The sequence below is a fragment of the Lethenteron reissneri genome, chromosome 26 (assembly GCF_015708825.2).
Source record: "Lethenteron reissneri isolate LAM-NWPU_2019-01 chromosome 26, ASM1570882v1, whole genome shotgun sequence".
Lineage (NCBI taxonomy): Eukaryota > Metazoa > Chordata > Hyperoartia > Petromyzontiformes > Petromyzontidae > Lethenteron > Lethenteron reissneri.
The window spans coordinates 10,351,747-10,378,304 of NC_083804.1; the positions used below are offsets into that span (position 1 = coordinate 10,351,747).

Here is a 26,558-nt window from a genome sequence, read left to right on the forward strand (position 1 = left end):
CGTGTGTGCGCGTGCGCAGGGTCTTAGTGGTGCTCCCGGAATAAGTGCTTCCTGGAAAGACCATCGGATTATTCCGCCAAAGCCACAGCTCGTTAACACAATTAAAGCCCCACGCCTCCTCGTTTCCTGCAATCGCCGTGCATTAGCGCGGGGCTCTAACCCCAGCAGCGTTGGAGCGCTGCTCTGTTAGGGGCCATCCATTTAGTACGTAGGCAAAAATCTGTCAAAACTTGACCCCTCCCTGTACGCACGCGTACTTTTTACACCCCCCCTCCCCCCACCTGCGTACGTACGCCTGACGCCCCCCTCCCCCTGCCCCGAATCCTATAGAACGGCCAATATTTAATCCACGCAGAAACGATCAAAGATTACAAATATAAACGTGTTTAAGCAAACAAATAGTCCACCGCCGGACTATCAAACTCATTTGAAGGCCAATGTAGACAAATTATTATCGAGGCTTCACCCCCGCTCCGCCCCCCCCGTTTCCTATGCGTACATACATTGTCAGTAGACCCATCATACGCAAGAGTACGCATTTGGGTTAACCCCCCCTCCCCCCTCCATGCGTACGTACTAAATGGATGGCCCCTTACATGGGCACAGCCAGAAAGGCAGGGCCATGTGCGTTTTACAGAAGCTCCATTAATGCCAATCTGTCTGCAAATCTGACCTTGTCTGTGGTCTGCTTGGGCTCTAAACCCCATGCTGCCTGCCCCAGTCTCAAATGCAATAAAAAAAAGATTGTCTTTTTCTCCAATTGTAACCAAATTCTGTTATATGTGTTATGTACGAGACAAAGTATTCATTTGTGATAGAAAAAAGTAACCTCTGGTCCACACAGCAGGGAGAAGTACTTTCCCACCCACCCAGCCAGCTACGGAGAGTAATGTCCATTGCATGACAATCAAACTGATATTTGACATTTTCAGACGTGGAATTCATCCAAATGATGTGCAGAACCGAATTTTACGTGATTGTTTATTCTTGCGTGAAATAATTGGTGAATGGATTCAGGACATCTACACGCTACACTTGAGAACCCGGTTAAATCACAGACCCTCTGCCTGGATTTGAACCCAGGAGCTCAGCACTCTGGCCTCTGAACCATCTGGCTGCATCATCACCTCTGATGCGGGTTGACTGTGACCATGCCGCTGTCGAGCGTGGGCTTGAAATGGAAAATGTTATAATAGGCTCATGTCAATGGCACTTGTTCAGAGGACCGCAACGTAATGATGGACATTAAGTGTGTATACTGCCGCTGTCCAATTAGATGACTCACAACTGCTGCGAGTAAAATCACAATCAAATGTTACTGCTCTTTGATAATAGTTTTTTTACCCTTTTATCTGGCAACAAAACTGACACATTTTTTTACAAGGAGTCATGTTTGCACTGACCACAATACCTGCGGTCGGAATGCAAACAAAAAACCACAACTCTAATAATGTATGCACTGTCCTTGAAATTGATTGGTCCACACCCGAGACAGCTTTTCTTAGAGCCTCGTCTCACATGGTGTTGGACCAGATGACGCCAAAAGGTGCACAATTCAAAGACAATGCACCATCAGAGTATGAGAGCTCGGGGTAAGCATTTACAAAAAAAAAAGGTGTCAGTTTTGTTGGTGAAGGGGGTGCGGGGATGACCCATGACTCGAGTGCCACTCACCGCTGACGTTGGCCCGGTATCAAACTCACGGTGCTAGGTTGTACTCAGTACGAGTACAATAGAACCCCTGTTAATGACTAATCGCTTAACGACGGGCCTCTATAGAGGCCCAATGTGTAGTTTATAGTCGTGTGGTGTATAGTAGTGTAGTGTGTATAGTCGTGTAGTGTGTATAGTAGTGTAGTGTATAGTGTAGTATATAGTAGTGTAGTGTCTCCATAGAGACCCAATGTGTAGTGTATAGTGTAGTGTATAGTGTAGTGTATAGTGTAGTGCATAGTGTAGTGTATAGTCGTGTAGTGCCTCCATATAAACCAAATGTGTTCGTTTAGCGACCACTCCCCTGTTAACGACGGGCTGTTGTAGGCACAGTAAATAATAATTAATGCATCGATTAACCATGTTTATTTTAATATTATGTGTTTATAATGTGGTTAGTAACTTTATGTATTAATATCCATTGTTTCAATGTTATAAAGTACGTTTTCTGGGTGAAAAAGGATAACTTTCGATGCCGTCGGAACGAATTAAGCCTTCAACATGTATTTCTTATGTTCGCTAACCGACCAAATCAATTAACGACCGGTTTTGTAGAACCCCTCTTACCGCCGTTAAGAGGGGTTCTACTGTAGTGTTTTTACTAAGCATTCATAAAGCAAACACTAAACTGCTAACTAGTTTTTGTCTGTTAAAACATAATACAGCAACCGCATTAATGCTGATACGTAAACACACCCAAGCACTTTATCTACTCAGATGAAATGGGAACGAATAAAAACGAAAGGTATTGTTTCTCAAGGGCTAGGACGGGAAAGCGTTTGCACATCTTCACACTTGCCGGCACATCTCCCAGAAAGGTTATTGATGGGCTTTCTCGGCGTTACAGGCACACTCCCGCCAAACAAAACACGTCGACATTAAAACCATCTTTTTGACCATTCTACAATATTTTCCACTGTTGCTATGAGAATAATTCATTAGATTAAATCGGTCATAGGGTCCAGCATAGCGCATTAATGCATAATACATACAAATGAGTTATCCTTTACCCTCTCTGTTCACCAACCCAGACGGACCAGCATGTTGTGGATTTACTCTCCTACACACCGCTGGGCTGAAGTAGTAACTAATTGGCGTGTTGTTTACATGACAAACCTTACTGGCTGTGTTGGGTGGTGGAGGGTTACGCCAGATTTATACTTCCGCGATCTAACCCAAAAAAACCTTTATTATGAATAATAGTCGCGAAAGCCGATGCGTTAAGCAGCATGGTGAAGTATGGTCAAATAACCCGTGGACTGATAAAAATGGGCTGTCAATCTTTTTTAAGGGATTGACATCACCACGACAGCCACTGGAGGAACTCCCTCCACCACGCAATGTTTAAACAAAAAAACATAACAAACTTGCGAACAAAAATGTATCTAATTGGTGAAGATGATGTGGGGGAGGGGGGTGGGCATGCCGCTAACAATGGCACATTCGCAATTGTGAGAAATATAAAGTCCTTCCCCTGCACAGCATGTGGCATGGTCGTACCATGTTAGTACACGTCAATGGCCAATACAACTTCTGTTTGGTCTTTACCACAACCTCCCCACCCCCTTTGCTGTGTATTGATATATGCAAGCGCGCAGCGTCTACGAGCACAGTACCTCTATCCTGATGCGTGACGTAAACCAACACTGCACGTGTCGACCGTGTTATTATCCAGGAACTGTATTGTTTTCGCCATTATGAATCATCATCAGTCATCAATTCACTGCCAGATGAATGCCTCCCCAAGTAACCACCACCTCCCACGGTCCTGCAATGTGACAATCCATCCAGCACGTGAATGATCTCATTGCTCAATCTCCTCGGAGGACGTCTTATCGGACCCACTCTGTTACTTGGCTTCCACTCCCGTTGTTATTATTGACCATCGACCACCATCCCTTCTAGCCATGGCATATCCCACCCGAGCCCACTTACTCTCTCTCGATGGTTTTGATCCTGACATGAGCCTGCGTGTGTTCTCGAACACGTGTGCACCTCTCTCTGTCTCTCAATGTAATGCCAAGCATGCGTCTCTCAATGCTTCTTAAGGCAGTGTTCACTTTATGTTCTCTAATTTGGTATGAACATGAAAATTAGGGCATTATCCAAAAGTACACAATTTATTGGAGCCAGGCTTGGCATGACGCGATGATAGTTTTATAATTTACGAGGAGATTTTGCAGACTTTAAAACAATACTTCAATTTGACGATGAGTTTGTAGAAAAATTTGAAATGTCTACGACCAAATCTCACTGCAGGAGGACTGGGCGTCCTGTTAACTTGGCAGCTTGTTATGAAAGTACTGCACGATGCAGTTTACTTTGTTGAACCAGGTGAGAACTCAAGTGGCCAGGGATGGCCTCATTGGCAAGTGTCCTGGGTCACCGAGTGTCACAGGCTGCTGTGAGACTACGTTGCCAGCAGAGGACGGTGCTCGCAGAATTCATTGTTGTCCTTTAACTCTGCTCCAATGTCTCTGCCTCCCGCTTTCAGCGACCCGGAGTGACCAGCGTGTTCACGTGTTGTTAAATAACGCCCCACCCCTCCCCTGTAAATATTCAAATGGTGTAGGGAGGCCCTCATCCAGCAATGGATGGATAAGAAAGACCAAACCATGCACACGACACCACAGCCTGTAACAACAAACTAAGTAGATATGTCAAGGTTGTAGTTTGGGCTGTAAATGGAATGTGCAATTATCTTCACGTGCTGGATGCACACCCTGGGAAGTGTTTATGCACTTAATTCCGAGCTTCTCCTTCGGGGGAAGGACTTTCGCCACTCTCAATTCACACATTCTGTTCCCGGTTAATTGTGCAGCGTGTTGCCATACACACTTAAAAGAATGCACGTCCTTCTGCTTCTCAATTAAGCGGCGTCTCGTCGCTTCGTGGCTCGTTAACACGCGGGGTCGTGTATTGGCACCGTTCGTCTTTTCTTAGGTACAAGGTGCAGCCATGAAAGGGCCTGCCCACACCCCTTCTAGCAGAAGGGCCTCCATTATGACAGATAACGCTAGGATGAAGCTCTCGAGAGCTACCCCAGAAGGTATTTTTGACTACTCTTCCATGCTGGCCAGACATCATTGTAGAGGTGGGAGTACGTACACTTTACCACACCACACTCAACCGGTCGATCGCCTGTGGTCGTACCCATCTGTATCGCTGGGTCGACAGAGGCGTGGAGGATTCAAGAAAGTTGCCCCATTGTTTTAACTGCTACGCCACGAGATCAAACGGCCAACCTCTTTATTGCCCAGTGTGCGACAAAATGTGCATGCCAGTGCTAATGGAATGTCTACCAATGGTTTGGCACGCACACAAAACTAAATTCACCATCACCATCCCAGCGTGGATGAAAAGGTCAATTCGTCCGTAGGCATCCGACACAGCGGTATTCTATGAGCATCAAGAGACGAACAAATGATGTCTCTCTGAATGACAGTCCTCGTTGGTGGACATGGTACCCCCAAGCAAAACGACACATCATGATACAGTAAGAAAATGCTTACCTGCATCTTTAAGAGTGCCTGAAAAGTACATCCAAAATCATGCGACGACCCTGCAGTAGTGCAACACCTCTCGGGAAATCGAACTGCTTTCACAGACAGCTTTCAGCAAAGTGGCCGGTTATATACACCTTACAATTGTTTGCAGAGAAGTGTGAAACGAACAGTCAGTTAATAACAACACAAAGACAGTAAAAGTGAAAACACTGAGATAGTATGAGGCTAAATGTAAGAGGAAGTAAAAGAAATTGTGTTTTTTAGAGCTGTGGGTAACCACACGCTGCATACTACCCAAAACTACGGCGTACAGTGCAAGCATTTAGTATGCTTAGGATTCTAATCAATCACAAGTCCAAGCACCAAAGTATGGAGGCATGCTTGGGATTTTTAGGATTCAACAAAAATGCTGAAAGACCCAATTACGTAGCCGAGATCACCTCCACGGAGGAAAGCAGTCGCCCGCTGGCCAATGGCAGAGCCAGGATTTTCACGTAGGGGGGGGGGGGCAACCCCTCCATCAATGAAGAATGATGGGAGTAGTTACTAAGTCAGGACTTGTTCCTTGCTTTTTATTCAATGCGTGTGCGGCGATGGCGCAGCCATCGATCGAGGGGCGAATTCGAACCGTGTGTGATCGGCATCACGCTCGCTGAAGGTGAATGCCTTCAGGGAAGTCGTCTACTGTTTACGCAACTGCGCACAATTCTCTGAGTCACTGAAAACTGCTTTGCCGTTACTTCTTGCCAATTATGGACTCAGACTATTGTCCTATCATCTCACAGAGTCCCTGGCACGTAATAATATGCTACACAGTGGCAGTTGGGGTCGCAAAATGCCGATTTATTGCTAATAACCCCCATTGATCCGATCGAAATTAAGGATTTCCATCGGATCATTAGGGGGCACGTACCACCCCACCCCCCCACTGGCTCTGCCAGTGCCGCTCGCATGACCTCGTGGAAGTGACCCATGAGTCATGGCGAGCGAGTGCGGAGCTGATTGGTTGGTTGTCATCACACTGGACGATGTTGAAGCCTGAAGAGCCGTTCTTGGAGCACTCTCCACACGACTCACCTTGAACAAGGATGTGTGTGTTTGTGTTCTTTCTGAATAGCATCATCTCGGCATTGGAGTGGCTTAATTATGGCAAAATTGTTATATCGCCGAACTACGACGCCCTTCAATCAGCTGCCCATTTCCCGTAGCTCGACGCAACGTAAATGCCCCCCCCACCCTCCCACGTCTTCACTTGACATTGCTGTGGAGACGCGAGATTGCTCCGAGTCAAGGGTGTTTTTGCTGCGAGAGCGTGTGCGTGGAACATTTTAACCTCATGGCGGGACCTCGGGGTCCCGAATAAACGGAAGTCAAAATCGTAATTAATTCATTTATTTTTGGCGACTCCATCCCACCGTTGCACATAAACGCTGTGACCCACCTGGCACGGATCATTCTGTTGTTATGTCATGTCCAAGCGCAGCAGCGAAGACGAATGCACTCCATGCTCGGATATGGGCAGGATCATAAGTCTTATCCAAAGCTGCTCAAACTGCCTACACGACTTAAGTCCTTTATTTGTCATAGCGGGATGCACAATACAATGAAACTGCACTCTTATCTTCATTATTATTTGTGACCTACCAATGTCTGCAGCCAGGATCAATCCATGACAATCCTATTACCTGCAGATATTTAACAGATCAGATGCGTTGCACCGTTCATTCCTCATGTATGCATCTGTGCAGATAGTTTTTTTTTTGTGGTTAAGCCACAGTCCCCACATACGGAGAAGAGGAGCGGCGACCCACTACTCTGTAGAGTAACATTGGTAACATTGGTATAAACGCTTGCTACAATATGATCAGCGCATTGAAACGCGCACTATTTTATGTACTGTTTACAAAGCGTGTTCACAAATCCACACTGAGAAACACGATGATTGACAGAGGGGTGTAAACATTTTTTTCGATAGTGTTTTTAAATAGAGGTACTGCAGGTAAGTAGTTTTCAGTTTTAAAGGCATAGTTTGACTAGACAACACTTGCCACCATCCTTCAAACCCATTGGTGAAAAAGAGCAAAGTTTTGTTTACATTATAATATGTTTATGCGAGAGCCGGGGGCTTAATTTATTCCCCATAAACAACAACGCAGCAGCAGTTGTTGTGATCACACGTGCGATCGAGCAGACTCTAAGACGTAAATGAAGAGACCAATGCAGAAGAAACACTGCCACAAATGGCGGACAAGACCAAGCGATTACAGAGGGAGCAGAAAGACATGTCGTACTGTCCTGTGCTGTCAGTGTAGCTCTGACCAAATCAAAGAGATTTAATCTTGATTTGAAGCTTCAGTGACTGCAGGAATTTATACTCTTCGGTTCTTTCGGTAAAGTCACGTGGGTAGAACATTTATAGATCGCGACGTTTCGATCGCAACTCAAACAACCGTCATCAGGTGCTAAACAAACACAGCAGGAGGACTGCTCTTTCTCCCACGTCAGCAGTTCGAAACGTCGTGATCTATTCATGTTATATATATATACGTGACTTTACCGAAAGAACCAGAGAGCAAAGAGATGTATTTGCCCTATCAGATCTCGAAAGCTCAGCAGGGGTTGAGCTTGGATAGTGCTTGGATGGGTGACCACCTGGTATTATAAGCTGCTGCATTGTTGGCAGCAGACAGCTGCAGTAAAACGTGTTGTTGTATTGTACTTGCGTGTCTTCACACCTACACCTCTCAGCCTTCATCAACCCCATGCAGTGTGTTGTGAAATAACCCCCAGGACATTGTCAAACAGTGGATTGACACTAGAAAAACGAATATAACAGAGTAACATGCTGAAAGGCACGCACAGAGATTTGGAGATCTGCATGCTTGGAATTAGAGTGCACCCGAGGTAAGAGGAGCACACAAACTAGACAAGTTAGAGACATTCTATTGACTGCTACGAAATGTAAGTGGCTTGGGCAGGACAAGAGGGGGATGATGGCCAGTGGTGGAGACTAATGACAGTGGCGGCCAACTTAGGGAACACGGTTCCGTCCATCGCAAAGGTGGACCGATGACATCAGCTCGTGTGCAGGAGCCAGATGGATTGTATACGCCAATGCCCTTCTTCAGAGTAAAGCAAACCCACTGCACATAACGAAGGCATGACTGGAGCTTTCTCCGGAGAGCTGGGTGAGAATGTTTTTTCAAGGCTTGCTCTGTGTGGCGCGGCCGTACCAAGAATGTTTGCAGTCAAATAATTTCTTTCGTGTCTTCAAAAAATGTACCCGAGGTCCAAGGAAGGTAGGTGTACAGCACGTGGTCCAAAAACGTTTCATCCATTATCAAGGAATTCTAATTACACTCGACAGAAGCTTGAACTGTGTAGTTGAGATGTTGGCAACATGTTCCTCGTATATGCGTGGGTTTTTTCATAGTACATCGTGAGTTAATTTCCACAGCACACGACAGACGCATTCTAAAAGACGTTAGCGAACGTGTCATAGGGTCAGAGATGGATGAGACTCGCACAATGTAACATTCCCACTACCAGGAGTGTGCATGTAGTTTAATAGATTTAGCCCAGACTACCGCCCGAGGATTATTCCTTAATAATGCATGACACCTGATACAAATGCCATATTAAGATGACTAATTAAGAAGCTGAGGTTATAAGTTGACTTTGTTTAAACAGGTGAGAACTCAAGAAACCATTTGCAAAAGTGACCCCAGGGTCATCAACATGACAAAGGCAATAACGCAAAAACAAAGTACAACAATGAAGCAAATAGATATCAGAGCAAATATCAGTTAATAGACATACAGCAAAGGCAGAAAAAATCTGAAAAAAAGACTTATTCATATTCTTGGTTCTTTCGGTAAAGTCACATAGAAGGGAAATCATAAAATAATATAATATATATTATTCAAATAATATAATAGAAGGGAAATAATAAAATAATATTTATTATAATAATATAATATGTATTATTTTATTATTTCCCTTCTACGTGACTTTACCCAAAGAACCAAGAATATGAATCCCTGCAGTCACGAAAGCTTTAAATAACAAAATAAAGACATATTCTTTTCAATAAACTCTTAGTACGATTTAGACCAATCATTGTAATAATGATGATGGTGACACGGAGAACAATGCTGTTTAGCTGTGACTACTCGCCTACTAACGTCTACAAGAGACCCAGGGAAATAATTAGTGAGGAATTAAAGCCCTCGTAGCTGCCCACACACACACGCACATGCCCGGTGACATTCTGCATACGCAGAGTAAATGAGATCAGGCACATTCTGGGTGATATGTGTGAAAAATTGTCCAAATATTTCTCATGCAGGGTTCATTGAAGTGCGGCCGTATCGGCGACACTTATCAGCTGGGGTCATGCAGGGCATCCCACGCATGCGTATCCTACCGAGTACTCGGTGCCATGCTCTGGGCGGCAGGGTGGCGCAGTGGTGATACTCGTGCCTCACAGCAAGACGCGCCTGGGTGTGTGTCAGAAGTCGCAAACGGGTTTTGATTCCTTACCTGTACCCGGCCGCACCAGGGTCGCAAACGGGTACCCGTACCCGTACCCCACCCGATATCCGGCTACCCGTACCCGGCCGGGTATCGGGTAGGGTACGGGTACCCGATTGCGACCTCTGGGATGAAGCCATGTTGCAGGCGCGGGTGGGTTGATTCTAGGAACTTGAATTGTGAGAAGAGACAAGACGTTGGGAAATGAGTGACAAACGGTTACTCACCAGTGACTCACGGTCTACCCGTACCCGTACCCAGCCGCACCAGGGTCGCAAACGGGTACCCGTACCCGGCCGGGTACGGGTAGCCGGGTATCGGGTAGGGTATGGGTATCGGGTACCCGGTTGCGACCTCTGGTGTGTGTTCCCGACTGGGGCGACTCTCTGTGTGGTGTGTGCATGTCCCCCCCCTCCCCCACCCCATCATCGTTGTGCACGAGTTGACTCCAGGTTCTCCAGTGTTCTCCCATAGGTAAAACAAACCCCTCCCCCCCACAGAATCTAAATCTGGAAAATGTACCTGCAAATTAATCAACTGGGATTACCCACAGCAACATCGCCGCCTTCTACCTGGCAGGACCATCCTGAAAAAATAATCTTGAGAATCAGTTGAAGCTCTCCTGGGTAAACAAGCGTAATAGTTGAAAATCTCTCTATATATAACACGCGTGATTGTTATTACCACTCAGCCGCGCAAACGCAAGAGATGACGTGGTACGCCCTTCACTACATTTTCCCCAACAACAAAAAAGCTGTTAAGTTCTTTACCCTCAAATGCCTTCACAACCACCCTCCTCCCGCAATCAGCTGTGGGAAAAAAATGACACATGCTAGGACGTAATGCCACATACGGTATCAATACTGTTCCACATTAGAACAAGGAGACCAAATCATCTATCCCGAATGTGCCTCATCTCGTCAGAAGCCAAGCAGCTTTGAGCCTGGATATAGTTGCTTGGTTAGGTGACGCCTGCACATGCGCCTGGTCGACATAGGTGGCTGCGAGTCTGCGTGGTGGGCAGCAGAGGGCAGTGCAGCCAAATCCACCAACCCGTTCTGACCAGCGTGGGAAGGCCCTTATCCAGCAGTGGATTTGGGGAAAAAAGGGGAGCCGTACGTGTACAGCACAAGGAGAACGCAGTGCAAGGTTGCACAGCATCATGGAGAATACCCACAGTGCTCAGCTAGGTTTCGCTGGCGCACAAATAACCCTAAATTTGCTTGCTCATGCCACTGCCAGCTGTAGGGCCCTCCACTCGAGGGAGATCTGGGGAGCACTTAGAGAGTATTATTGGCTTGTTGGGGAAGTGGGGAGGCAGGAATGGTTGAGATGTCATTCGCCTTTGATGCTAGCCATTGCATGGAATCGAACTCAGGCGACCAGGCTCATCGTGCGTGGTACCACCTACGGTTAGCGCAGTTGGCTGCTGTATGGTGCTAAGGAAGTTCAACATACATGCATGCTGCCTAGCACATAGTAATAATGAATGTATTATTGCTTTCGTTGTACGTAATGAGAGGGCAAGGGAGCCCTTGTGGTGGAACCATCTCAACGGGCAGTGCACCACGCCCCGTTGGGAGGGAGGGAGGGGGGCCCTTCATCACCAATTGGCGCACTGTTATGGGCCGGCGGAGGGTGTTTGGGGCTCCGGAGAGTAAAAAAAAGCACGGCGAAGAAAAAGTTAAAAGCGAACGTGTGATGCGATAGGTGTGACGTGCTATACATTCCACTGGGGGGGGGGGGGGGGGGGGAACAATACTTCCTCTTCCCTTCTCATGCCTACAACTGACCGTGTCACTCCCTATGCGTTGAATTTATTTGCACTTCGACCGTAGCAGTATTCTTACCCATCCTCTTTCCCTGTTCTGTATAAATCCTTAAATCCCCGTCCTGAGTGGGGACATCGTGTCCCCACTCTGGGTACACAGCATCTTGCCATGCGGTCATGTCCCGATGCTTTCAACATCGTTATCTATTCACTGCTGAATGAAGAACACTCTCCCACCACCCACCACACCTTAGCAGCTGCCAGCTAACGTCTGCACTCAAGCCGATTTCATCGCTCCATCTCTGCGACGGATGGGCCCTCAGCCTGACTACCGCTCCCTTGACCACCGGCCGTTGTCCCGTCTAGCGACGCCTCCCGTCCGAGCTCGCCCAGGTTCTTTAACAGTCAATGCGATATCTCTTGCACGCGTTCTCTAGTCCACGTGTTCCTTGTGCCCTAATCCCCCCCCCCGGCTCCCAGTGCACACACAAGACTGCAAACTCTCTATGCTCGTTTGCCTTCTGTTAAGCTTCGTTCTATTTTCTTGATCAATGTCCATAGTCGGTAATATACAGTATTCGGATCCAACACCATCCTCTTTAGGCAGAATCGAATGTTTATTATCTTTGTCAAATCCAGTTTCCCAAAATGATTCCAACCTGTACATAGCAATTTCCTTACATTTTAGTAACACCCTTTCAAACAATAAATGCATTTCACGTTCATGCAAATTATTTACCTATGTCTCACTGAGTTTCAAGAGTTTCTTTCAGGTGGGTCCTGCAATGGGGTGATTGATCAACACAAGATTGTTTGACACTTGGGTGGCAACTGGAGAACCTGGAGAAACCCCACGATACACACGTGGGGGTGATGCTCACCAGTGCTGTGTCCTGGCCATGTCTCGCAGTGGATGCTACACCGAAGTCGGAGCGATTCCCTGCTCAATTTAGCATCAAGGCAGTGCTCATCTCCTGTTTACAGCCCTGAGCCAGTGGTGGAAATTACACATTTCTGTGGTGTGGGAGGTGAATCTCTCCACAGGACACAATCACTGTTCACTTCACCACAAACGCATTTGCACTCATTTGATCGACCCTGGAGAGATGATGGGCTGCGTCAACCCCAAACCAGGATTTGATCTTGGGACCTTTCCGATTGCGAGCCGCTCACTCCGTGAACAAATGATTATGCCGATTCGATGTACGAATGTCTGATATGGCTATTTTTCACAATTTCACCCAATAAAAAAAGAACACCTGGCCATATTGCTACACCGGTGTCTCACCTCCCCTGCTGCACTGGTGTACAAATCAAAGGAGGAGGCAGCCTATACTCAACCCATGATCTCAGCGGCATCTGCTGAGTGTCGCTAACACGGGTGTTAGAACTCCATCCCCCCCACCATTCCTCGCGCCCTCCGCGCCGAGCAACCCGGCCACCTCCGTGCGAGCGTTCTATTTTTATCGCGCGTTGACATGTCGTACGTGCAGGTCCGGCACTGCCGCTCAGTCGGGGAGTGCCCAGAGCTTGACGGCCACGCGAATCCAAACTGGAGGCAACTCGAGAGGCAGCATCACGCGCGTCAGGATGTCCCTCGCCTCGCGACGTCACCCCTAAAGAAGCCGGCGAGCATGGATACGTTCTTCCCCGGCTATTCCCGTGCAGTGCCAAATACCGCTGTAAAGGTCTGTGTAATTATAAACATTGTTTTTCAGAGGGGCATTAGTTATTATTCCGATAACACCTACAGACATCCGCAGCCACGTTTTCATATCGAATGGTCGTATGGAAGTGACACGATAGGTTTGATAAGGATTCTTGGTGCGGTCACCAATAACTGGAGTGATGTCATCATCATCATCATCATCATCACACACACATACACTATTCATTAGCACATTTATTCTCAAGTGGGAGCCTGGAATTCAAACCCAGGATCTTAGTAGTGCTGACTCACTGCTCTGATATGGGCACAGCATCAGCCTCAGACTCCGATGGGATGGTGCATTCATGGAGAGGAACTGAGCAATAACGTTTTCTCAACGTTTTTGGGAATATGTTGAAACTCGTCTTATTTGCAAAAAGGTTATAATGAAAAGCAGGAATGCATCTCTTGAGTCTCAGGAATGATTATTCAGGAGGGTCGTGACAAGTTTTCGCAGTAGGAGGCGATGTTGTGATGTATAATCCCAATTGAGTAACTTGCAGGCAATTATTCAGCATTGGGATGTTTATCAAATACCAGTTAGATGGGCTTGGGTTGGTTTTTTTCGCAATGAGAGTAAACAGGAGAATCTGGAGGAAACCCATACAGAATCGGGGGATAACATAAATCAACGCACAGAATGGCACCCAAGCCAGAAATTCGACCAAAGCCGTTCTTGTTGTGAGGCACGAGTGTTACCACTGTACCACCCTGCCGTCATGCTGCCCTTAGGGGAGCAAATTGGCAGATCCCATTTGTCCTCGGCAAAAGTAATGCCGGTGGTAATCAGTCTCCTCTCTGGGATGGCCGGATTAATCTTTTTACCAATGAGTGCAACCTGCCTGGCAATTACAACTAATCACGACTTAATTACGACTTGGACATCTTTTCCACTAAACAACAAAGCCACGCAGGGTTCGTGCCGTGCCAGCCGTGTGTGACTCAGGAGGCGCCAAGTTATTTTAATACACTGCAGAAACCAAGGCGTGATGCCGACGTCACGCACAACACACGAGTCGAGATATAATGTGCAGCTGATGCAGAATTTCAGTTGCGTATTGACTGATGCCACACACAATAGAGGCGCGATTCAAATCAAGGCACACTTGACGGGCTTAAACCACAGCCAGGGCAAGTACAGTGAAAGGTGGAGGGAGTTCACGAACATAGCTACCTTAGTGGTGCTCCAATGACCTCTTTGTTTGAGCGGTCATGAGAGATGGATGGATGATCCATGGAATTGTTTTACTATCGGTATGGTTTTCTGGAGCCATAAACAGATAATTCGATGAATTGGCTGACACTTCTGAGCGATTTCTATTATCCAGAGGAAACCCTTAATAGAATCATTACTTACTCTTCGCTCCCTGTGGAGCATAAGGTCACAACAAGCCCACGCCACGCCGGACGGTCTTTAGCAGCTTTCTCTAATGATATAATCATTCAATGCAATACAATTTGTATTAATGTAGGATTTAATGCAACCATGTTAACAAAATATATTACGACTCTTGACTTGGACAGGGAATTAATTCTTAAGGGAAGGGCAATCCAGAATTGGGGCGGCAGAAGAGAATAAGTGACCTCCCCCTGAATGACGGTGAAACTGGGGACTTATATAGAAAGCCTTGTTTCTCAATCCACGGATGATAGGATTTTCCATAGATCAATTTGAGCCATGGGTAATAAGAATATCAGATGTTAGTTACGGTCTCGCATAGCAGGAATTTCCCCGTATTAAGGCTCAAAGTTTCCGCTGAGTAGATATGGCCGCCAAGTTCAACTCAGCCCAGTACGCGTACAGTCACTCATTCGAGACGTGTGGGGAATTTGTTCGGAATGCGCACACAATTTGGGGACGACATACAATATATTACAGCAGTATACGGGAAACCGTCCAGACCCAAGGCTTGTGCAGACACTCTTTCCCTTCATATAAGGGCTGGCACAGTACACAGTGAATTCACTTGGAGGCCTTGCACAGAGGCTTGGATGATCTGTACTTCGTTGTACTGGTTTGATGTAATATACAGTACGGTTATTATCAGTAAAGTACAGTACATTCATTTCCATTCACACTTCAACAAGAATAACAGGTTTGTGTCTCTTGGCAACACAGACATAAATCTTTGTTCAAAGTTACGTCTCAGAAGGCATTTTGAGGGATCCTTCAAGTACAGAGTTGGATAATAACGACAATTGTGAGAATTTACAGCCATTTACCCATCCACTGCTGGATGAATGCCTCCCCACACCGTGCTAGTCATGGGGATGTTTTCTACCATACTTCACAACACTTACTCTTAGGTTTTTTCGGTAAAGTGACGTAGGTAAAAAATAAAATTAATAATTACTAAAAGTAATCATAGAAATAAAAGACATTTTTTTTTATTAAAAATTACTAAAAGTAATAATAGAAATAAAATAAAAAATGTATTTCTATTATTACTTTTAGAAATGTGTTATTGTATTTTTACCAAAAAAACCTAAGAGTATGAATCCTTGCAGTCACGAAAGCTTCAAATCTAGAATTCACAACACTTGTCAGGGTGAGTTGGTAAAGGGTTGGGGTGCAGGGGGCCAAGACCGGTTCAGATATGATTCGCCACTGACCTTCGCCGTGGTGGGGAATCGAACCCGGGTCGCCAGGTCCAGAGAACAGTGCGCGAATTTCAGTCACCGCTCACTTGATACCGAACGGCGCAGCAAGGCATTCCGGCTCAAATACCGCACTGTGCAATGCAACCGCCGCAGCGGACATTGTTCCCCAAATGTTATTATGACTTGTCTCGTTAGGGCCCCAGACATGCATTAAGGCACACCTCCAAAGGGGAAGACTACATATGCTAAACATAATAAGGCCGTCGCTTAAAATGGAGTTTTCTGAAAGTACACGTGAAAAAACAGGAAGTCATTTCCACAAAAAGCGATCGATATTGCCGGATCATGCACGTAACACACCCAGTGAGGTCGCACAGAGATGCCAGTAAAGCAAGTTGTATGAATTTTGGAGTATCATCATCCCCTGATGGGTGTGGGTTTTTTCCCAGGCACTCCAGTTTCCTCCGACAGGCAAAAATACTCATTAAAGAAATGACAAAACATAGTACTGTACAGTGTCCAAGTTTCAAACAGAAGATCGCACTTGATTAAAGGGACTCAACTGAGTTTAGTCTGTCCTGGATAAATACAAAACAGTTATTACACTGCAGCATTTTAGCTGGGACGATTAGTCGGGCGAGTCTATTAAGCCAATTAATTGACTAATATTATAATCGATGACTCTACTTATTTTGAGGCCATTTATTTGGACTCCTTTATAATTGGCGGCCACCCCCACAATCTGCCTCCCGAAGGTGCGAAAACCCCCACAAGCTACGCCCAGCGTGATGTGGCGGCAGACGCTGGAGATGACATTTGGTACAGAATTATTATTCATTTGGCTGACGGAGTTGAATTTACTTAAGACTCCATATGAATCCAAATAGCCCATGATCAATCCACCTAGAAAGCCCCAGATTTTGTCGCATCCCGGAATATGAGCAGGATTGAGGATGCAAAGTGTTTGGATGGGTGGCTACAACATCCATAGAAGGTTGTCATTTGCTACGTGGTATCAGCAGAGGCCAGTGCAGCAAAATTTATAGTCCTGCATGGTGAAGCATGGTTAAATAACTGCCACATCCTATACAGTATGAAGTCCTCATCCAGCAGTGGATTGACATAGCCCTCTCTCCTCCCCGTGCGTTTACCTGCTCTCACACCAAATGAGCGGCACTCCTCAACAAAATATCAAAGGTGACAGCTACTGCCAGCACGCTTCTTTGATCATCGCACTTCTCCGCCGAGCATTCCTGTCCACTGAGACGAACTGTGACATCTAGCTCCAAACCCATGCTTGTTAACGCGCTGAAGGAGAGGCCAGGTAACTTTCCGATAACACAACTCGATGGCTGAGGACCAGGCGACTAAGGCTCGCACAATTTTGCACGGCCCATGGCCACATGCAGCCTAAAACTTCAATAGGGCCTTCAAATTATATTTATCCTTTACAGTAAGCCTCCAAGACGCACTAATTGGGTACTTAAGGGTCATATTTGTCTACCTGGCAATATTGCATTTTTTTTAAACGTGAGCCATTAGTTATTCGTCCCATTATTACAGTGCTGCATTGGATAGTGCTGAAGTATATGTTATTGAATGGCAAAGTAATGCTAAAGGATATGTTGAAGGTATTTCAAAGTCACATTTGGCCCTCTGTAAAGGAAAATGTTCCCCAATCCTGCTTTACATCCCTAAGACAATGTCCTTTACTCTACAATATTTGACCAGAAGAGGGACTATTGAGGTCCACTATGTATGTTGTAAAAAATGTTTTGCCAACTTGCAAATGGGCTGTTGGAGGTAATGTTAATTTATTTTAATGTGAGAAAATGTGAAGCTTCTGACGTTGAGCTACAACACTGTCACACAGTGGCTAACATGATGCAAGATGTGTCGTTTCATAGATTCCAGGCAATTCTTATGGTCACAACACACCCATTGCACTGTCCGTATGGGAATTAATCATGTAGGATTTATGGAAATATTACGGAAATCGTACATGAAAATGTAACATTTCGACTAACAGAAGGAACAAGACTGAGCAAATTTGATAGGATATAAACGGTAAAAATGAGACGGTAAAAAAGCTAATACTGTAAAAATGTATTCTTGAATTGAATCGAGACCCCAATTCATGACAACTGATCGAATTGCTGGAAGAGGTCAATGATGGCATGCATACCCCTCATCTTTCTTTGTAACGTCCCAAAGCCGCCGTACTGCTAGATAGAGTCTGTCTGTGTGAACAGTCTGGAACAGTAGTGTGCATTTAGCATTCATGGTGGGATATTTTGTATCGCACATGGCAAAACTGCAACAAAGTGGTACATTTGCAAGTTTAAATTCCTCTCCCGTGAAAGACAGAAAGATCAGAATATGTATTTATACTGAAGGAATCCGATGAGCTATGAAGATCTTTTCACAGATGTACATTCGTTTTCACAGGTGTCCAGTAGCCGACGCGGTGGGTGGTGGGGGGTGTACGTCCACCGTGGAGACAGCGCGATGAAATCAGCTCGTGTCTAGGTGCTATATTGATCGTTGGATCGTAAGACAATGAGAAGTGGCGATGGGGGAAGCATTTCATCCAGCAGTGGATAGTCCATCAGTGATGCTCAAATTTGCCAGTGATAAGTAATTGTGCCATGTTTTGTAGTGAATATAATGGTCCTATTTGTTTTCTTTCACATCCTGGCCACTGCGGCGTGATATTCGTAGCACCGCACATATTGTCCCCATGCAAATGTATCGCTGATTACGATGCTTTATCCCCGTCCAATTTTAGTACCGAATGTTCTTTCGCTAAATCCAGCGTACATTCGGTACCAAGCAACAAAACGACAGCAGGTCAGCCGCAGCAATTATTGTGTATTATGGTCTTAATAAGCCACAGCTGGATGATGCCTACCTCTCATCAGCATATGTGGCTCTGAGAGTTCAGGCTACCCCATCGTAGGATCGAGAGTTCAAACCCCAGTCAATGTTCATACAATTTGCGAGCCGTTCTAATGAGCTTCCGCTTGGTTGACTGTCCTCCTATGAGACTACTTCGTGGCATAGGAATGTGGAATGCCCACCATGTTTTCAAGGAGACGCGAGTCATACCAATGTTCAGAAGAGCAACCCTGTGGAATGCAGGTGACGTCATCACGCAGATGTGCAAAATTACGTCCCTAAGGCGCACATGCACTTGGGTATCAGACAGCCAGCCAGGAATCTAGCCAGGAATCCAGCCAGGAATCCAGCCAGGAATCTATCCAGGAATCCAGCCAGGAATCCAGCCAGGAATCCAGACAGGAATCTAGCCAGGAATCCAGCCAATAAGCCAGTAAAACTTGTTTCTAATATTGTATGATACAATATTGGTGCCCTAGCGCATTCAAGATTGCTAGTAAATTAGGAGATGGAGTGATAAAATCAGCTTGTGTGCAGGTTTTGTGCATTTTTACATCGCAGAACATTGATGTTGGAGGATTAGGGAGGTCTTCATCCAGTAGTGGATTTACCATGGCTGATGACAGGTGCCTTGCAAAAGTCAATCCCCACAGTGCTCATGGTAATTTTTTGTGTAAAAACATAAATTATGCTTGATGAAAATTATAAGGAAACTTTATCCTGAATGAGTTTAATGGAAAGAAGACGCCTGCGGAGACAATACCAGAATGAAACAAGACAAGATAGAGAACAGATTTGTTTTTCCTTGAATTGTTACTCCGAATTGGGAAGAAAACTCACGGTCCACCCTAAACTGCATTCGCACAAACCATGGCAGATGCGGATACCTGATGCACAAATGGAGATTTTTAAACGAACCAGCGTAAGGGTGTAGTCCTCCAGAATAGACCGTACAACATATAACGAACGATGCAATACCCGATCCACAAATATGGAGGAGACATCACAGCGATAAACTCCGCACTTTCAGGTGGTTTGACAACCTGAATGTGAAATAGTAGTTGTTGCTCTGCGTCTAAATCGGCCGTACGAAATAAAGAAGAATATTGGGGAAACCGCATTGAATCACACAGAAGGTGGGGGGTGGGTGAGGGGTGCGCGGAAGGGGGCGAGTCATTAAGCGGGCGACTGTCACACCCTCGCTGTCTTTGTGAACAAGCGCTCGGCTGTGACATTGGCCTTGCCCACGGAATGTGACATTTCATAGCGGGCGGGGTTGGCGAGAGAAATCGACCCAGATATTACCCCCCTGCACGTGTGCGCGTGCAAACACGGATGAGCCCTGTGCAGCGCAAACACGGATAAGCCTGTGAGCGTCCCCCTGTGAGGGAACCCCATGCACAGGCATCGCTAATTCGCGGCAGGGGAACGGCATCAACCTCATCTCTGTCAGGATTCTTCGATTGGCCTATTCTTCAGCCATATCCACCACTGGGTTCCGCGGCGCTATTATTGCAGCACTGAGCAAAATCTGGAATCACGCGAAATCCCCTTGCAAGCTGTTGTATATGGTGACTCTTAAAACACATGATGGGAGGTCTATGACCTACCAGGTCCGCCAGGACCTTCATTCACCAAGTAAATCCACTGGCTTTCTCCCTGCACATGTGTTTTTCTTTTATTTTTATTATCATACGTTGCCACCTCTAACGTGCAATACATTAGTACATATCATAGGGAAAGGAGTATATAACACAATACCTACGGTAAGAGATAAGTACGTGGAAATGCATTTTCTTGAGTAGGTGTATTATTCTGCAACCGACGAAAATCAGGGCTTTTAATGACCCAGAAAGACTTACAGATATCCCATTCCAGCTACCTCCTCAAGAAGAGAAGATGGTCCTGTGTGATCCAGGACATGTGGCAACACTAGTCCAGAGAGCTCAGCCAATGGAGGTAGAAGAACGACGTGGACAGCACACGAGGATGCGCGACGCACATGGGGCAGCGCTAAGCTCGAGATAAGACGATTGATTCGCGACTGTAGCCTAAGCTCACGTGAAATAGACACTCAATGATAGTCTCTACCGGTCGTGGACCATTTATGAGTCGTCGTCTATAACAGCTGTCAAGGGATTTTGGGAGACCCCAGATATTGTAAAGTGCCGTGATAAGGGCGCCGTCAGAATGCTCCTCGTTTGGATTAACTAAGTACAAAGTTACTGCTCCTTGTCAATCTATTGCTAGAATAAGGGCTGCCCCCACTGTGTTGGTCGTTGGGGGGTTGTTTGGCTGTACTTCACCAAGCTGGGCAGTGGATCTTAATACAGGGAGGGAGTCCAGGACCGATCCAGATACCACTCGCCACTGAACGTATTCGCAGCCGGGAAGGGAACTCAAGTCGCTGGATTCATAGCGCAGTGTGCCAACCGCTGAAGCGCCACTCAACCCCCACCTGTAAAATTATTTACTTTAGATAATAATGGCCTCTAAGAAATTCGGGATGTTGAGAGGCAGTACAAACATATAGAAAGATGTCTCCAGTTTTTAGCCAATCTGAATGGCTACTGTCTGAATTTGACATTTTCAGACATTCGATGTGAATTTTTTTCAAAATGTAAATAATAGTTGAGACAGATCCTGGTGTTTGCACAATTGTTTGAGAGCATGTTAAACTAGCATGCAAAATGTTGTTTTTGTGTTTAAAATATGTAAACCAGTCCCTGACTCCCCTATACAGGACTCCTCATCATCACCGACATTTCTGTTGTGACTCAAACTTAACGTCTCAAGGCTCTCGCCGGACAACTGAAGGGACAAGTTTAACGTGATTATGCAGTGGCAACAACGAACACACGCAAATCGCTCTACCCAACAGGTCGGATTTCACAGTTTAGTTGTGGCCGATTTTCACTCAGTACAGTAATTTGAATTTGGGCCGTAACACCAATACACAATGTTCCACTGGCGCAAATGGTAACACCGGATCTTTAAAAGCCCACTTAATAGCAAAAGCACATTTCGGCTGGCGTCTGCCGTGAATTGCTGGGCATATGTCGGAAGAAAACCGTGTCAGAGAAGAGCCAGTCTGTTGCTCGCTCCCACCGGCTCCCGTGTAGTTGGGCAAAATGAATTAAACTGCCAATTCCAAAACGACCACGCGTTACTTAAAACGTGCGACACATTTGCCCGGAGCTATTCACATCTCTTAAATTGGTACACGAACACCTTACAACAACAACAAGAACAACCCTCCCCCCCCACCCTGTGATAACAGCGATGTTCAGCAGGCGACACGCTCCTATGTCCAACAGCGAAGTACCGAACCGATCTCAGTAAAACCGCCTTCTTGTGACCCCGTGTACACGCACCACGTGGAGTATGATACGGTGCTGAAACACGCAGCATACGCTCTGCGCATGATATGTTTTACCTTACATACGACAGCGTGTAGGAAGTGCTGTTCATGAGCACCGATCGTGGCAAGCAGGGCACATGTATGCAGAGGAGCATGCACGTCGGCAAGGAATGTCTACCCGTGGCGACAAATACCAACGCGGAAGCATTGGACGTCCTGAAACTTTTGGCAGCAGTTTATGAAATGACTACATACAGTGCCCATGTGAGCCACAGACGCAGTCGCGTTTCCTGGAGACTATATATAAAGCTATATTTCCCACAATTAAATCATGCAGAATGCCCCTGATTGCATCAGAACTTGAAAGGTAAGCAGGCGTTGAGCCTGGACATCGCTTTAATGAGCGACCACCATGCGTAGAATCTCTGTTGTAGGCACATGCGGGTCTATGTTACAAGCAAACGGCAGTGCAGCAAAATCCACTGTTGTACTGTGCCTCTATGCTCCCATATCTATGCTGCCCGCCTTCACCAACCCGTACTGACCGGTATGGTGATGGCTCATCAAAGAGCCCATAGTACGACCCGCACAGGCATGCCGAGGCCCTCATCCAGCAGTGGATTGACAAAAAGGCCGTCTACATGTCCGTACTGTATATACAAATCGTATCACATCGTAGTCTTCACACGGACACCGTACTGACACCGTGCTGCAGGCGCGCACGCGAGCACAGGCAAGCATGACAGCCTAATCACAGTCCAGCAACAACGTTTAAGAATGGAACGCGGTCCTGGAAAAAAAGTATATACCTGACATGTCAACCTTTATGTTAATCTTTTACCCCATCTCTGCTATGTCGGTACGGCAAATGCCGCACAGGAGCAGGGTAATAGCATGCACGTAGATGTCACGGGTCGAGAGACCACAAAGGACAACGGCGATGGGGAATGAATTTGAAAGTGCGGAGCCAGCTTGTGAATTCTAACACCCCGCTCTCTCAAGAGCTCTTGACCGGCCGGGCCACACAACTGGGCCGCTCAGGGTCGCTGGGCCGTGATGTCAAGCCCTGCCAGCCTCTGCGAGCTTGCAGACACGGCCTGCGTTCAACAACAACAACAACAGCAACAACAACACCGGGCAACGATGCCTCCGCTCAGAAACAGGTTTGCTCACGAACCAATGATGTTTTCGGTGGATGCTCAAAAGACGGTCCTGTTCAAATCCCTGGAAAGAATGTCGCACCCAAGTACAATCGTAGGATTGCGAGGATGTCTGTCAAAGCCCCAATATTGGGCTGCTCATCCTGTTTGGAACTCCCTCCCCCCCAGCAATCGTGCTCTCGGCTCCCTGCTCCTGTTCAATAAGTTTAAGCTCGTCACCTTGCTTGCATTCCCCCCTTTGACCGTCGCTCTCTGTAAAATAAATACAGCCACTGTTCCTGTACACAGCGCATCGACACACGAAGACATTTAGACGCCGCAAAAACGCACATTGTACTGCATTGCATAGACGCTATGAACCATTAAATGCCACTCAAATGGATTCGGGAGTAAACAGCATCGAGGGCGGCATTCACCGCGCAAGACAATCAACTTTTGCTTTTGTGTTGTAGTCTCTGGTGCAACGGATGATTTTACAGGCGCTGCGAAGTGCGTGATTACACGCGACGTCGAGTCTGTCTGAAATACAATGTCCTTGAAATCATGAATTTCTTTGAATGTCAGGTGAGAGCCCGCCGAGATTCAGAACCATTCCGAGGAGGAGACCCCCACCCCACCCCCAGACTTCTAGACACTCACATGCAGTAACTAAAGAGCGGCAGAACATTTCGTTCATGGATCACTTTTCTACTTTTGATTCGTGCCGTGACACCGGCACACAATGGGCTTGCTGTTTGTTTTGTTTGTTAACGAATGCTCACGCTGCACGGGCAATTTTAACGCGCGCTCCTGCGGCAGATTATGTGGTGAATAGAAATAACTTCGGGCAACAATAACGGGCATCGGCCAGCGTTTGCGGCGGGGATCCAACGGAGACGACGTCTGGCTCAAGTGGGCGAACGCATCGATGCACGCGGCATTTAGGGTACAGCACGGCGCGTTGATCGTGAAACATTGGAAGTGCAAAGAAGACCCCCCAACCACCCCCATCATCACCACCACCATCAGCATCGCCGTGAAGACAGGACGACAACGAGACGAGCACTCTCAAAGCGCCATGTGCTGTGCCACACGGAATTTTTTTTTTTTAAATCAGCAGCACGGACTGCACGCGATTCGAGTGCAGCAGACAGAGGGAGGGGGGGAGGTTGAGGGATGATGAAGGGAGCGGAGGGATGGAGTGATGTTAAGAGGGGCACGGGTGAGAGAGGGGAGGAGAGATAAAGGGGGGTGGGGGAGGATGAGAGTTGGCGTGATGGGAGAGGTGGATTTAATCTGGGAGTGTGGGCGGAGGGATGGATGGTGGGATGGAAAGAGGGGGGAATGAGGGAAGAGATGGGAGTGATGGCGATGAACGCGTAGCGAGGAAGGGATGGAGTGATGGACGGTGCGTGTGGGAGCGACGGAGGATAGTGTGGCAAGGAGTGAGACGGGGATGACAGGTGAGGGAGGGATGGAGCATATGTTGGAATCAGGGAGGGATGGAGTGATGGAGGGTGTGGAGGTACAGGGATGATGAAGGGAGCGAAGGGAGCGGAGGGATGGAGTGATGGAGGGGGCGGGGTATGGGTGAGGGAGGAGAGAAGGAGGGTGGGGGAGGATGAGAGGTGACGTGATGGGAGAGGTGGATTGAATCTGGGAGTGTGGACGGAGGGATGGAGGGTGGGATTGAAAGAGGGGGGAATGAGGGAAGAGATGGGAGTGATGGCGATGAACGCGTAGCGAGGAAGGGATGGAGTGATGGACGGTGCGTGTGGGAGCGACGGAGGATAGTGTGGCAAGGAGTGAGACGGGGATGACAGGTGAGGGAGGGATGGAGCATATGTTGGAATCAGGGAGGGATGGAGTGATGGAGGGTGTGGAGGTACAGGGATGATGAAGGGAGCGAAGGGAGCGGAGGGATGGAGTGATGGAGGGGGCGGGGTATGGGTGAGGGAGGAGAGAAGGAGGGTGGGGGAGGATGAGAGGTGACGTGATGGGAGAGGTGGATTGAATCTGGGAGTGTGGACGGAGGGATGGAGGGTGGGATTGAAAGAGGGGGGAGTGAGGTAAGAGATGTGAGTGACGGATGAGCGCGTAGCGAGGAAGAGATGCAGTGATGGATGGTGCCAAGGGAATGACGGGCGGAGTGAGGAGAGACAGGGATGACACGTGAGGGAGGGATGGAGCGTATGTTGGAAGCAGGGAGGGATGGAGTGACGGAGGGAGTGAAGAAGACGGCGATTAAGTGAGGGAGGTAGGATGGAGAGAGGGAGGCATTGAGGGAAGGAGTGACGGACCAAACGATGAAGCGGGTGATGGAGTAAGGGTTGGAAGGAGGTGATTGGGGCTAGGGAGAGGCGGCGGAGAAAAGGATTGACGGATGAAAGGAGTGAGGAGGAAGGGATGGGAGGGATCGGGGGATTGAGGGAGGGAGTCTGGCGAAGCTGTCAGCCGCAACGTGCTCACTGTAACCCCCCCCACCCACAGCGTGTACAGTGATGCCACTCATACTCACGGTAGGGGGAAGCTCAGGGCACTCTTTCATCCCAGACTCACCAACTCGCCCAGCGCGCCACTGGCACACACCGACAGAACGGAGTTGACATTATTAATATTGTCCTCGTAGCCTGACGGCATTTTAGACGGAAGAAAGAAAAAAAAAATCCCCGAACCGCGACTAACAACGACGACGATGATGATGATAGCAACGACGATGACAAAACGGCAACGGTCAAGCAAAAGAGTCGGCGAGGTTTTTGTGTCTCTCTGTCTCTCTGTGTGTCTCTCTTTGTGTCTCTGTCTATGTCTCTGTCTCTCTGTCTCGCGTCAGGCAAAACGGAGCCGGGCGAAGGCTGAAGGAGAACTCACGGGGGGTGTCGGATTAAAACCAGACGCATTTTTTTTTTCCGCTTTCGTTTTGCTGACCAAGAAGAGACGCAGCGAGCTCCACAAAAATAGCTCATCGTGGCGCAAACCCACCGGGGGGAGAGAGAGAGAGAGGGGGGTGGGTGGTGATGATGATGGTGGTGGTGGCCCAGCGTCACCCGCAAGGGGAGTCTCCTCCCTAGCTCCCCTCCTACTCGCCTAGCATCATCATCAGCATCACCATCAAGAAGAAGTGGGGGAGGAAGGGCTGTCCCCAACTTCTGCCCCATCTCCAGCTCACCAGCGGGGAACCACCGGTGGCTGTCGCCGGCCCCTCGTTAAGATTGATGGTGGCGGGCCAGGGAGGGTGGTTAGTTGGTGGTGGTGGTAGTGGTGGTGGAGCTGTTATGGCTTTGAGAGGGGGGGGGGGGGAGGGCTCTTCCTTGTGCTGTATAATCGA

At 47.4% G+C, this 26,558-nt stretch overlaps 1 protein-coding gene across 1 annotated transcript in view; it reads right to left on the reverse strand.

Moving 5' to 3' along the window:
* The window catches only part of LOC133347658 (transcription factor HIVEP3-like), a 64,119-nt gene extending 37,911 nt beyond the window's left edge, over positions 1-26,208 (reverse strand). Inside the window, 2 exon segments of the mRNA XM_061560127.1 lie at positions 25,749-25,808; positions 26,102-26,208. The gene's annotated coding sequence lies outside the window, so the exon portion shown is untranslated.
* Positions 26,209-26,558: the final 350 nt, after the last annotated feature.